The sequence below is a fragment of the Micropterus salmoides genome, unplaced genomic scaffold, assembly GCF_014851395.1.
Source record: "Micropterus salmoides isolate LMB-PRFRI ecotype aquatic unplaced genomic scaffold, ASM1485139v1 Ms_hic_scaffold_14, whole genome shotgun sequence".
Taxonomy (NCBI): Eukaryota; Metazoa; Chordata; class Actinopteri; order Centrarchiformes; family Centrarchidae; genus Micropterus; species Micropterus salmoides.
The window spans coordinates 2,005,758-2,019,936 of NW_024040485.1; positions in this window are offsets into that span (position 1 = coordinate 2,005,758).

The window sequence follows — 14,179 nt, forward strand, 5'->3', positions numbered from 1 at the left end:
CGACCGTCTGACAGACACAGAACTGGATGAGACGAGGAGATGCTAATGCAGTGGGAAAACAAAACTAACCGAGAACACCTGTGATCAGGCAGAAATCTCACCACAAATCCACACACATGGCAAGTTTGCACTTCAGTTTTTAACGTTACATTTTTATGTCTGCTTGAGCACAAACTGGCTTGTGACTCACAGTGCATCCACTTCACGGCACTCGCTGGTGTCATATCAGGTGCTGGACGAAGTTGCTTTCAGCAGAAGTCCGGCAGCGGAATATCCCTCTTGAAAATGTGTAACCACTGCGATAAAAAGATATCCACAGTGTATTCCTCAGAGACATAAACGCTTTTCAACAGCAATACCAAGAAAGAGAGCGTCCATTTTCCAGAGTTTACGCGGTAAACGCCATGTGGTTGAAATTTTACAGATGATATTCTGACTTCCTGTTCCCATGAGGGCAGTGTGGAACTGCGCCACAAGTAGCTGACCCAGTCACAGTGGAGGAAACTGGCTTTAATGTTGCAGACCATAGTTTTTTTGCAAGTAGTATTGTTGTGAATCTTTGGTGTAAACTCGCCTTAAAGTTTCCAACCAAACAAACGACCCCCAAAAGTACCTCAATGCCCCCCTTTCCAAAATATTGCTTCCAGTGTCCCATGTCATACTCTGAACTCCCCCTGGGGGTGGTACCACCCCCACTGAGAAACATTGCTTTAGAGTGCTGCCACTTTGTCAAAGGAAAGATGGAGGAAGGAGTGGATATGGATGAGGGTGACCTTTTTAAAGATGTTGATGTTTACATTTTTTATGATGGTCTGCATCATTTAATGCAATGCAATAACTTTTATTGCCAATGGACACTTTCAGGAAACATGGCTAAAACCTTGTCATTCCAGGATATGCATGTCTGCGCAAAGATAGACGAGACAGGCCAAGTGGTGGGTGTGATAAATTGTGTGAGATATCTTTTGAATGCTTTATAACTGATGTGTGGAGCAAAATACATTTCTGTAATCAGTTCAGGAAAGAGATGCAAACGGTGTTGTGATAGATGACATTATCTAAAAGTTCTTCAATCAGTTATCAATGACGGCAGACCAACTCTATGGAGGACGGAGTCTGCCACAATGAATATTGAAATTAAAAAATGCTCATTAAAAAAATAAACATCACATTAAATGCACCAAAATACATTTTAAAAATGTAAGCATTAATTAAATTATACAATGCAACATAAATTGATATATCTCACACAGCGTCCCTCATTTGCATAATGAGGCAGAAATGCATACAGAAGGAGAGACAGAAATAAATACCTTTGGAGAAATAGGTTAGAAAATGCAAATAAAAACAATACAAACAAAAATATTAAAACAAACACATAAATGAATAAAGTTAGAAAAGAACTTAAATGTAAATTATAAAGGTTAATAAATAAATAACCTTTGTATAATAATTAATACAAAGGTGAATAAATAAAGATGCAAATTAAAATGTTGCATTGTATTAATTAATGCCTACATGGTTTGTATTTTCGGTAAATTTAATAGGATGATTTTTTTTTACAATCAGAGGCAGTGTAGGCCAGGTTTATTGTGGGATTATTTCATTTGCGTAAAGTAGACACGTGCAAACCAGGAAAATAATTTATTTAATAGTTTAAGTACAGTACATGAATAACGACTACAACCTACTGTAATCTTATACTAGTTCCTCCTCCAGGTTGTGGATAGTGCATCTGCAGTGGACAGATGTTTGATTTAGCCAGAGCCAGGATGCCATTGTGCCAACATGTGCTGCTTCTAGCCTCCTCCTGCTGAGAAGAGCACACACAAACACATGCAGTATCTAATACATTGTTTGTTAATAAACTTTGTGCTACTTGAACATTTTTCACTGTGCTCCTAATTCTATTTGTGTGCTCCTTGGGAAAAAAGTTAGCATAGAGGCTTGTACTCTCTCTTCCATCCCCCCTACCTATACACCAAGTATGCTGCTATACTTTTAATCTTCCTCCTTTCTCTTTCTTTTTTCCTCACTTCACTCATCCCTCTTCTGTCTGTGTTGCTACCTCCACCCATCGCCTTGCTGTCATCTCCTATGGGCTGCAGTCCAAACCAAAAGGAAGAGAGATCAAAGCCCCCATTGCTCTCAAAGGCCACCAAGATCAAAGGCTGGATATACAGTATAAGCAGACTTTCTCACACACATAGATAAAACACATACTGGATAAATCTCATCACACATCTATACAGGAATGCTGGTCCAACTGATTTGTGTTTGTCTACGATGAAAAACAAGAAAATATTTTCAGCCACTGACTTTCCATTTGTGTGTATGTGTGTGTTTGATGAGTTATTGATTAAACAAGCTGATTGGAAATGTTTTTCTTTTCGTGATTTATTTTTATGCATGTTTCTCCTTTTTCTTCTGGTTTGGACAGTGTTGGGCAGTAACGGTTACTCTCTAACGTGTTACTGTAATATTATTACTTTTCTCACTAACTAGTAGTGTAACGGATTACTTTTCAAAAACAGTAATATTATTACCATTACTAATCCAAGTAACGCTGCGTTACTGCGTTACTGAACACACCGAAGAATGGAGAACGAGGGTGAGAGGCATTCTTTCCACAGCTGTAACTGCTGCTGTTAGTAGCTACTGCCATTATTCTGTCATGCAGAATTATCTAGCATCTATTGTAAACTCTGTACGACCAGCAAAAAGCTTTCAACTGTGAACATTTCTACATTTATTTATTGAACAATCTGCTAAAGCAACACAGCAATGTGAAACTTACTAAAAGAAACTTCGGCAGCTACTGTCACTGATGCTTGGACTGGTTGGGAAAAAATGGCGTTAACGTAATGTTTTATAAAAATACTGAATATGGCTCTTATAAATAGTAAAAAACAGTAGTTCAAAAGTCGGGATTTACTTGCTTTATTTTTTTATTTCAGCCGGTGGCGCAAAGAAACATATGTTTTGTAAAAACATACTCCTTGCTGCTGCTATGAAGATGATATTATGAAAAGTCGAGAGACTGCTTTGTTTGGGGATAAAGGGGGGTGGTAGTAAAAGCCAGGGGCGTCACTAGGATTGAAAGACAGGGGGGGCTTAGCCCCCAGGGTATGCATAACTTGCGCTTACAAAATCCACTCGCACCTTTTGTTACTGTATTAGAACTACAGTTATGTCAACAACCAGTGAAACCAAGATGATAACAAATAAAAAGCGACAGACATACTCTGTTCTTCCATTTCTCCTCTGTTGAACAAAAGTTACTGTGTTACATGGGCGTCAAAAGCAAAACAAATGTGAGTGGGTCCTTCTCCAGGAGTTTTTTTTTTTTATATACTATATATAGCCTATATATATAAAGAGAACAAGATGTGATGTTCTTTAACACTATTTTATAGAAATCCTCATCGCTTATATGCTATTTTAAAGCTGCTTGGTTCAATTTTTTGCACCAATTTCTGTCTTTCCTGCATCAAATGTTGGCGGAAATGTTTTTAAGGGAAACACAAAATTCAGGCGCCAGAAGACAATTCAAAATCTAAAACTTAACATAACTTATGTCAGTACAGCTCACAGTCATTCTGTGTTGCTTTCAGATATGTTTCTCCTGAAGATGAACTTTCTCATGTAATATCATCCCTGCTGAGTCAACACACATGCAGATGAGAAAACAATAATTTTGTCCAGTCCATTTTTGAATCAGATTTGGCACTGGTACCACAGCTAACTTCTCCCATTGAGCAGGATTCAAAGCGAACTCTGGTTGATTAATGTTAACATTACTGTAGCTAGCTAGCATAGCAAAAATGTCAGTGTTATAACAACATAGCATAACTGTAACCGTAATTCAATGATGCAACAAAGTCTACATGATGCCTTTAAAAGCATCAGGTGAACAGAAGATGAACATTCTCTTAAAAAGCAGCTTTTTAGTGACAGTATGCGAGCACAAAGACACACCTGAGCAGCAGGTATCCTAAAAGGCTTTGTTTACCTCGCTGTGTCACAGCAGTGTGAAAGTGAAGGCTGTAGAATGGAGTTTAATTTATTAGCGCATTCCTCAAGTAGAATGGATTTGATTGACGACACACAAAGGTGAACAAACAGATGCGCTGAATTTCAGACAGTAAAAGTGAGTGGGTCCAATAACATTGGTCTTAAAAAGTGCATATGGTACAATGGTTCCGATGCCCATGTAATATTAGCTTTTAGACACATCAACGCTAAATGGGGGGAATTCACTTAGGCCACGCGGAGTTCTTCTGTAGGCTGTGACTTAAATGCTACCCAGCTGCTCATGTAAATGTGTGATGTGTGACTAATTACTGTTACTGCACTGTGGATTCAGAATCAGCTGCCCTGCCAATCTCCCGCTTCTCTCTCTCTCAGAATCAGAATCAGCTTTTATTGCCAGGTATGTGTACACATACGAGGAATTTGACTCAGGATTGTACATTGCTCACGATGTGCTTACTTAAAAATACAAAATCACAATAATAAAAATAAAAACAGACATAGGCTTCAGTGTAGACAACACAAATATACACACAATGAACAAAAACAATATAGACATATTGACAAATAGTGCAGTGAGCAGAGTGCAAAGGATGCAGAAGTATATACATGTCGGAGGTGGATGTGATATACAGGTACATATACATGCATACGTGTACACATGTACACAGTGCAATGAAGTATAGTGCAAAGGATGATGGAATAAATAAGTATAAGTAGTTCGTGCAGGAGTTATGACTTGAGGTAGGTGGATTGGTATACAGTATCTACACTATGACAATATAATAATAATAAAAAATAATATAACAGTATGAACAGCACTGAAATAGAGAATGGTGAATAAATAATAAGTGTTGGCCAGTAAACAGAGTTACTGGTTTATTGCACAAGAATTGTTCCTGACACCGTGAGTCAGAAATCAGCTGTTCATCAGAGTGATGGCTTGTGGGAAGAAACTGTTCCTGAGTCTGTTGGTTTTGGCGTACAGTGCTCTGTAGCACCTACCAGAAGGGAGAAGCTGGAACAGATTGTGTCCGGGGTGAGATGGCTCTGCAGTGATGTTTCCTGTCCTTTTCCTGACTCTGGAAATGTCACAAAGTCCTGAATGGAGGGCAGGTTGGCACCAATAATTTTTTCTGCAGTCCTGACTGTCCGTTGTAGTCTGTCCCTGTCCTTTTTGATGGCAGATCCAAACCAGATAGTGATGGACGTGCAGAGGACAGACTGGATGATGGCTGTGTAAAAGTGGCTTAGGCAGGTTGAGCTTCCTGAGCTGGTGCAGGAAGTACATCCTCTCCTGGGCCTTCTTGATGATGGTGTCTGTGTTGGGCTCCCACTTCAGGTCCTGGGAAATAGTGGATAGTGGATGAATAGTGGATTAATGGCGTTCACTCTACCAATACTAGTGTTTTCCATAGCCAACTAAAATATCCCCTTTCCTTTACATCAAGTAAACGTAGCTTATGTTCTGCAAGTAACTTTCATTTACATCAACTTACAGTTTCACTCTGTATCACTCACTACACTGAACAATCTTCCTTCACCATGTCTCCGTGTGTGTGTGTCTCCTTCTGTATGTAGTAACGTTGCTCTGCAGCGCCGCAGAGCAGCGATGAAAGGCAGCCTCCTTCAGGGTCCTTGTGCCCGACCATAGCAGGGATTTAAATAATGAAGCAGAGGAATCAACCAAGGATTATTCAAAACCAGTAAATACAAATTATATTTGTATATTTCTATAGTATTTATCAATTGTCTTGCTTCTCTTTGTTGAGTACATGTCTGCACTGTAAAAAAAATCTAAATCTAATAATTATTTTTCTTATTATTATTTGGGGGGGCTTAGGACCATGTTAGGGTGGCTTCAGCTCCCCTAAAATAGGCCTAACGACCATGGTGAAAGCAATGTTTCCCATACATTGATTTATTTGTGGCGGCCCACAAATAAATCAATGTATGGGATAATTATCAACACTGAACGCCTTATATTGATTTTCTTTTCTTTTTTTTACTAGGCGTATATAAAATCGTATTTGATTGAGGAACATATATTCGTGCAGCACCTCCACTAGCTCACTCGCTCCCTCACTCTGTCTCTCATGAACACGCTGCACAAACCTTTCCGAAATTAGAACATAGCTGGGTTGTCGAGATTAGCGACTTAGCAGGACTTTCTCTGTTCTCCTTTAGCCATCCATAATCAATACTAGCCAGCCTAGGGAAATGCAGACTTACTTTAGTTCAGTACAGCTCCTTTATCTTTAACCTTCTAGGTCAAAGGATTTACACCTGCATCATCTGTTCAGGATTTCCTGGACGCAGGCCTAAACTAGATGATTATCTGTTCATCGGGCTAAACATGGCCTTACGTTTTGGAGGGATGGAATTTTACAGCTAGCATGTGCATTTTGCTATACAGTTCCCTACAGTTTGATAGAAGTGAAAGGGCCGCACCAAAGAGAAGGGTCTGTTAGGAGAGGTGAGAGAGGTTAGAGGCAGAGCCACACGACTATAGTTCCGGATAAATCTCCGGCTTTTACCTTGGAGGAGTCCACCATGACCCGCCCCTTTGTGACCATGTAGCCCAGGAAGGAGACAGTGGATGCATGAAATTCCCACTTCTCTCAGGTTTGGCAAACAGGAGATTCTCCTACAGTCTCTGAAGGACCTGGCGGACATGCTTGACATGTTCACTTTCATTCTTGGAAAAGACCGGGATGTCATCAAGATAGACGTAAACAAAGCGGTCCAGCATATCCCTTAATACGTCAGGGGCTCTTATCCTTCTTTTCTACAAAAAAGAATCCTGCCCCTAGGGGAGAGGAGGAAGGGCTAATGATTCCAGCGTCCAAAGAGTCTTTGATATATTTTTCCATGGTTTCTCGTTCAGGTCTGGAAATGTTGTAAAGCCTACTGCCCGGTAGGGGGGCGCCTGGCAGCAGATCAGTGGCGCAATCATAGGGACGGTGAGGGGGCAAGGTCAGGGCTTGTTGTTTACTAAACACGTCCCGGAGATCATGGTAAACCGGGGGAACGTGAGCCAAGTCTGGAGTAAGGGCTGAGGAGCTGGGTACAGGGACCGACTGAGGTGAGGCTGACCTAAGACACTCCGAGTGACAGGTGGGACTCCAACTAGTGATTTTGGCTGTGGATACTGGGGTTGTGTTTAACTAACCAAGGGTGTCCTAAAATTAACGGAGTGAGGGGTGAGTCAGTGATGAACAGACTAATCTGCTCATGATGTTTACCAGAGAGCTAGAGCTGCAGAGGAGAGGTCACGGAGGTGACTCGGGCCAGAAGTCTGCCATCCAGGGCATTAACCACTAGAGGGTCTTGAAGGGGAATGGTGGTGAGGCCCAACTGTTTGGCTACATTTGTGTCCAAAAAACTCTCATCTGCTCCTGAATCTACTAAGGCTTGTAAAACATTGGACTGACCTTCGTGAGAGAGTGGCTCGCTAGGGCTCTCCCAAGCTTTAGCGAGCCCGCCTGTTTGACGGCCTTCTGGAGCAGGTGGCGAGGTGATGTCCGGGCTGGCCGCAGTACAGGCAGCTGTTGGTCTCACGATGGCGCTGGCGTTCTTCAGGACTCAGCTGGTAACGACCCAGTTGCACGGGCTCTGCCTCCGGAGACGTCTCCCTGCGGTTGACTACCTGTGATGGATGGGGTGACGTTACCGGGTGAGGTGATTCAAGTGATCTTACCGTCCCAGAATGGTGTGGAGCTCGGGGTCGAGAGCTGTTAACGACCTCTTCTAGTTGTCTCTCTCTCCTTCGCTCCTGGCAGCGGTTATCTATACGAATGGACAAGAGATATTAATTCATCCAAACTAGAGCTCTCTGGATAAGAAACAAGTTCATCCTTTAACTGTTCAGTCAAACCGTTAGAGAATACTGAGATCAGCGATTCATTATTCCAGCCACTCTCCATAGCCAAAGTCCGGAATTCGAAATCTAAGTGGAGAATATACAGTTTATTCAACAGAGGTTTGTGCAGGGGAGTTGGGGGTTGAGAAAGTGGCTCCCTTCCAGATCCAGGGCTGGGGAGAACACAGGGAGGCTGCTGGTGGACTTGGGACAGGGGAATTGCCAGGCTGTGGGTGGAACAGAGAGTTTTCTGCCTGGCGGCTTGCTGACGCTCGACGGAGGTTTTCTGAAGCAGAGACAGAAGCAGGTTAGACCAATGCGAAAACAGATTTCTAGGTTGGCTGGAGCTGACACAACATATGCGTGATTACTCAACGATTCGGCGGGGACCGGATGTTTGAGTCTCCCTCTTAAGTTATGCTTTCTGAGGCACTTGCATTATGGTAGCAAGTTAAGCGCCTTTTGTTTTTAACACAGACTGTATAAAAAGAAGTGGATGTAGTCATCGTGATGTCACCCGTTAGTTTGTGGATTGCTGTTTTGAAGCCTTGAGTTTGGCTGTTAGGTTGCTGGCATGTTGATTTTTCGCAAGCAGCGGCACCAGTAGCTCCGTGTGGAGCTAGCTAGCTTGCTTAGCTCGGTGCGTCTGTAATTCACCCTAACTGGCATATGATAATTTTGTCTAGCAAAAAACAGGCTTCAAACAAGATGTACTCACCAGAGAAAATGAACAGTCAACTCCTAATAAGCTTTTTCAACGGTGCTAAAAATTTACACAGTGCCGTGGGTACGAGTCACTCTAGCCCAAGCGGCAACCTCCGGCTCTCACTTCCGATGCAACCAGGAAGTAACTGAAAACTGTAATTCATCGAGTGGCCACTTGAGGCCGGCTGCAGAAGGGAGTCAATCTCCATTGACCCCCATGTTAAAAGCCCTAACTGTACAGCAGAATAAAACATGTTTACAGCCAGGTTCAAAAAATGGTTTAAGTGCATATAGCTAATTTTGCCCTTCGTGCCAACTGTGAGGGGGGGTGAATTGTTTTATAACTCACCTGTTTAAATTATATTAAAGGGGCTATATGTAAGTTTTTGATTTTAATAAATAAAATTTTTATTGCCTTATTGTCAATGGGCTCAAAACTCACTTAGAAATGAAGCAAACGCCTGTTTTCTGTGTTTGCATCAGCCACAATTCTGCTTTTAATGTGAGGTCTCCGGGTCAGATTCAGCCCTGTGCGTGCTCCAGAGACTCTCTTGTACTACAGCGACAACACGGCAGCTAACGACTTGCAGTCCACTAACACCATAAAACAACCGGTTCACAGCAAAACACAGACACCACGTAAGGATACAAAACAACAATAAAGGTTTATGTGCTGAAACCCATCAGACCAAAAAGGTTCAGATGATGTCAAGAACAAAGTGAGCATTAGTAAAGCTGGAGAAACGCAGAGAAAGTCACGTTAGCTCTGGCTAAATGCCGAGCAGTTGCTAATTTTATCCGGTGCAAAGTTGAATCGCTTTCCACATTACTTCAACTAACGTGACCCATGTAACTTTCCTGTGTACCACTGGTATTACGTCAAAGTGTCAAAGCCTGCAAGAAATGATGTAATGTTAAAAAGCAAATGTGGAGCAATTTGTTTACTATCCTATAGTGATGCAGCCCGGACCAGTATGGTATTATTACTACACACATATGGATGTAACGTTGAGGCCTGATAGACATCTGCTAATCAGAAACAGAAGACACTACCTGCATCGCTGCCGATGTCATTTGACCAGGGAGTGAATGGTGATTAATGCGATTGTCATCAGTGTTTTCCTATAGTGTCTCCTTTTGTTCTTTCACTTCACTGTGTTTCCAGTGTTCCCGTCTGTCCCTGTGTTTGTTATTGCCCCATGCTCAGTCTCCTGGCTCCCGCTCAGCTACCTATTAGGGCCTAAAGTCTACACTAGAGGTGTTTGAGGTTAACACAAGCTCCAGTTTTTCCCCACTGACTTGTTGTCCCCCCTGCAGACAAAGATGTTTTACCTGGACATGAAGGACCACTTGGTGTCACAGCTTTGGATCTGCCATCTGCAGCAGAGTCCCAGTCCACTTGGTCACACCACAAGTTGGAAATTACAGCTACAGCTGATTCAGTAACCTCTGGATCCACTCAGGACTTTTTCTCTCACTTTAATTTACTCTTCATTGAAGGCTTGTATTTGATCTTGCAGAGTTTCTATGTGATCTATAATTACCGTGTTTTATTTTGCTCATTATATTATGCATTAAATAGCACAGAGGTGCAGTCTGACGGGAGAAGCTGCTTGTCTTTTATTTTTACCATATATAATTGCTGCTGTTGCACCTGAATTTCCTTTAGTGCAGTCTTATCTTAACTAGTATACATGATCATACAGCCTATGGACTTATGGACAGTTTCTATGATCAACTGTTGTGCTATATCCAGTCTATGGCTGTACCTTATTTGCTTCTAGTGGTGGGTGCTGCTGAAATTAGAAAGATATTAGGGCTAATTTGGCTTTTAGTTATGATTATGTAGTTTGTCATTTGTTCTGCTGTCTTTGGAAGAATTTGCTAATTTGAAGAGGCAGCGAAATAAAAGTGGAAATCGGCATAACATTTCATTATACTTCCAAATTTACGATAATAAAATGTTAAAATCAGTGTTCTTCAATTATGTATAGAAGCTTCCTACACCAGGTAATGACAGATAGAGACAGCGACGTCACCTCACAAGGCCTGACCTGCACGTTTGACGTAATTTTTTCATCCTGAAATCATGTCTTTTAAAACTATTTGTAAGAAATAAATATTTACCTTCTGAGCCATGACACTCTAATTTCCAAGTTTTGCAGTATAAGAAGCAACATTATATATTTAACACAGCCCTGTTCTTCCCCCATTTACATTGATCTGAACTGGCACTGTTGACAGAACCTGGACTCATCACATGGAGACAAAATTCAGGAACTTTATTCCATAGGGCAGGAAAGTTTGTAGTCTCCTTATGCTGCACACACAGAACATAACAGATAGTTAGATATACATTTGAATATGGTAACATATGGCCTATACAGTTATTATTTTACAAATATACATACACATATACACCCAGGAAGTAATTGTCCAGTGCATTTTTAAAATTTGTGTCAGGGAGAATGTAAACAGCAGTAAGATCATAATGATAATATGGTTTTCTCCAACTGGACCTCAGTCTTTTTTTTACTGCAAAAAGTTTTTGATCATCCAGTACTTGATGTCACTGATACAGTTGTCAAGGTCATTAATAGGGCTGAGGATATCATGTGAAAGTGAAATACACAACTGAGCCTTGTGGGACCTCAAAGAAAATGTCAGAATTGCACAGAGAATGTCCTGGCAGTTAGATACGAAAAGAGCCCCTTTAAGACACGGCCACATTGCCCAAATGAATTTTCTAGTTTACTGATTAAAATGCTGTGGTTGACAGTATCTAAGGCTGCAGTCTGTTCTAGAAATACTAGGATAAAAGGTTTGTTTGCAGCATTGTTGATCTTTTGATCACTGGCTACTTCAAAGCAGTGTTGGTCCTGCAGCCAGATTGATAGGTAATTATGCAGTTGTTTTTAGACATCCTTTTAAAATATTTTACTAGGAAAAGGGATATTGGAGATTGGTCTGTAGTTGCTTATCACAGATGGGTCTAAGGAGTTCTTTGAAAAAACATTGTGGGTCAAGGAAGCAGGTGGAGGAGTTTAGCTGCTTTATCTCTTTTTGATCATAGAGGTCGTAGGTGAAAAATTATGCATTGTGCCCACAGTGTTGTGATGGTGTAGAGGCATTAGATGAACGAAAGATGACTAGGGTTGGAGATCTGAAGGCATCTGAAGGAAGTCCAGCCGAAGGCAAACGTGAGGCAGAGGAGCAGGCGGTGATCCTGAGGTACAAGAAACAAAAGGTTAGTCACAAAGAAAACACTAGGAAATAAAGGAGAGATGATGAGGCAGGAGCTCTGAGTTGATTGAGCCTGAGAGGAATGAAAAGAAAACTACAATTCACCATGGCAATGAGTAAATACAACGCAAAGTCATTCATAAATATGAATTCATGCTAACACGGACCACTTCATTTATATTAAAAAACTGCAGTGGAGGAAGGATTGATGATTCAACACTATTACATTTGATTCAGTGAAGCACATCCATTGTTTAATAAAGTGCTGATATCCTTCTGTATGTTGCATTGGATTTATTTAGCTGATGGGGACAAAATGCAGTTGGCAATAACTGAAGATGAAATTATGAATCAAACAGATAAGACAGTTTACTCAAATACCTGTGAATGTTAAGTCACAGTCCAACCCATTAATAAAGATTGTGGTAATTTGCAGTTGAAAATTATTCTAGGTTCAAATGAACTAATTTTACATGCATTTTGAAGACTATCTGTAGATGTTCAAAGACGTAACGAAAGGAACTCCATTTAGTCCATACCCAACGTTAACCATGATGCATCCAATTTTGGTTACTGTTTTTGTTAAAATCTAACTAGCCATTACTAAGCCTATAGTGTCGAGTTTATCGAGAGAAGTAGCTGTTGCACATCAGAATAAAAACTCAGTATGGCTTTGAATATCTTTACTAAAATCTGCAACATACATAAACAGATCGAAACATTGTTAGCCGCACGGTCAGTTCAGACTCACGTTAAGTTACAGAAATGCACTTCTATGTCGTGGCTTCTCACATAACAGTATACCAATAAAGGAAAACATTTGGCACAGCTCCTACATTATACAGATTTGTATTGTAGCTCCTGTTTATTACAGCTACATGTACAGTCATGTTACAGGCTTTACAGACACAATTTCTTATATGTACCACCACAAGGTCTTAAGCGGATGATACATGGACAATTTACGTCTACTTACTTGTGTACGTTCCGTTCATATATTATGTCTGCTTGCAACATACCTGCAACATACACAAACAGATCGGTACATTGTTATGAGCATGGTCTGCACTGCCTTGTTGAGGCTGCTCCTAACATAACTCACTAACAGTATACTCCCTCTTGTGGTAAAAGTGGGATCTAACACTTACCTTTTAACAATGCCCTGCTTGTGTACAGGACACTGGAGCACAATACATAATTAAACAATACCAAAAAGCAAAAGTATCACAAAACAATACAAAAAAAATAAACCGCACTGCTACACTCTAAAAAATATGTAAGGGGGTGCCTGTGTTATGAACATATGAACCCATTAACCTCACATAATGCAGAGCTAGTGCAACCCAGTGCAGGTGTGTAGATGTAGCTGAGCATGGGGCAAAAACAAACACTACAAAAACACTGATGACAATCGCAATAATCACCATTCACTCCCTGGTCAAATGACATCGGCAGTGATGCAGGTAGTGTCCTCTGTTACTGATTAGTGGATGTCTATTAGGCCTCAACGTTAAATCGATATGTATGTAGTAATAATACCATACTAGGTCTGCCGGCTGAGACTTTATGTTTTTCAGAGCACACAAACACTGTAAACAAACACCTGTCACCTGCCCAGCATGGTGCTATTACCCAGAAACAGTTTCTACACCTTATCTTTACAGTTTATACACACAGCCCACAGCGAGGTTAATAGCTGCATTTAAAACCTGCATGTACTGACAGTAACGTAACTCATGCATGTCAGCAACAGTTAGCCTAATATAGCTAACTTGCTAATGTTATCATATCTTACCTGCTGTACTGTCCGCTGCTTTCTCTCAACTTTTAGTTTTTGATTTCGACTTTTAGTTTCCGAGTTCGACTTTTAGTTTTCGATTTCGACTTTTAGTTTTAGTTCTGACCAAATAATCCCTCCATAGCAGCAAACCGCATATTGCACATATTAGTAAATGGTGTATTTCACATTGCCACCCCTAATTACTGTCACATGCCATGAGAGGTTTTCATGCTGATGCGATCTCAGAGTTCAGTAGCTTTATGGCACTTTGGAAGAAGCTGCTTAACTGTCTACCCATTGTTGTCTTTACAGGTGCCAGAGGAGCTGATTGCAGAACCCTCCAGATGTGATTAGCTGTGTCCAGCTCTACAGGAGATAACAGCTCCAGCTTCCAGCTCTTCAGCTCCTGCTTTGCACAGCCTTTTCTTTTAACACACAACACCTGCACACTACTGATGTGAAATTATGACACTGGGTTCTTATCAACAGATTCTATCATTATAATAACTCTTACAGCACATTATTTGAAGTCATACAAAATTACTTTTACTTTTGTA